We start from the raw sequence: 1,284 nt of genomic DNA on the forward strand, positions 1-1,284 counted from the left end.
TATTATAAAATGGTTCTGTTAATCTCTTGAAACATTTTCTATTCATAATATTGGCAGAGGTACTGAGAACTCTAAAACTCTAGGATAGGCTCTGGCTATACCCTTCTAAAATAATTCTACAAACCTCAGAGAAGGAATTGGAAGAACTAGACAGAGTGTTGAGTCCAAAAAAAAAACTAGATATTAAAACAGTCATCCTACTTGTACTTACAAGATAAAATTATATACAGTAGCATTTAGAGCCCTGTGGGGAAGCCTAGCATTTAATATTTTTAGGAAAATATAATTTTTGGGAAAGTTGGTTTTAAAGTAATAATACCCAGCATTTTGGGAGGTCAAGGTGAGAGAATCACTTAAGCTCAGGAGTTTAAGACCAGCCTTGGCAAGATGGTGAGATCCCATTTCTCTCATCTGCACTACCAGCTACTCGGGAAGCTAATATGGGAGGATTTCTTGAGCCCTGGAGTTCGAGGCTGCAGTGAGCTATGATCCAGCCACTGCACTTCAGCTTAGGCAACAGAATGAGATGACACCTTTAAAAAATAAATTTTTTAAAAGAAGAATAATGAAAGCATATTTGTGTCCATGTTCTAATTGTACGCCACTGAAACTTTTTTTTTCTTACATATTTGGCCACATAGTCTTCTCACTCAATGTATCACTCTGTCAAGTAAATTTCTGTGATTCTTAAAGGCATACTGGGTAATTGTTTGAGGTTTTGTGATTCATAAAGATAAGTTCATTGAGAATTAAAGAAGTGAAGATTCGTTCCTACTCCATTTCCTATATGACGATATCACTAGAAAAGATGTATGATTAAACAACAATTTATTAGATATGTGTGGTTCTCTGTATTATATAAAGCCCTTTCACATATTTTCAGCCTGTCTCTCATCCAGCCTTGCATAAATGGAAATTGTTTCTATTTTGTAAATGAGGTAACTGAAGTTAAATGAGTAATTTTCCCCTGCTCCTTATTCCCACTTTAAAGGAGAATTTAATGTGCTTTAAATAATCAAATAGCATTATTTATTACGTAAAAACAATAAGCTGACTCCCGCAGCATATATGAAAATGAATGAAATCTAATTTCTGGTTTAATGGGGCTTGCACTCTAAAAAAAGAGGCACGGTGAAATAAATTGACAGAAAACTACGTTTTTTTTTTTTTTAAAAAAGGAAAGTCAGAGTTTTGGAGTTGAGCAAAAATTTCACCTGTTTGAAAGGCTTATAAGAAGATATTATATTTGAAGTGGAACTTTAAAAATAGGTCATCGTGTTTTCC

Source organism: Cebus imitator, unplaced genomic scaffold (genome assembly GCF_001604975.1).
Source record: "Cebus imitator isolate Cc_AM_T3 unplaced genomic scaffold, Cebus_imitator-1.0 Scaffold43, whole genome shotgun sequence".
In the NCBI taxonomy this organism is placed as follows: domain Eukaryota; kingdom Metazoa; phylum Chordata; class Mammalia; order Primates; family Cebidae; genus Cebus; species Cebus imitator.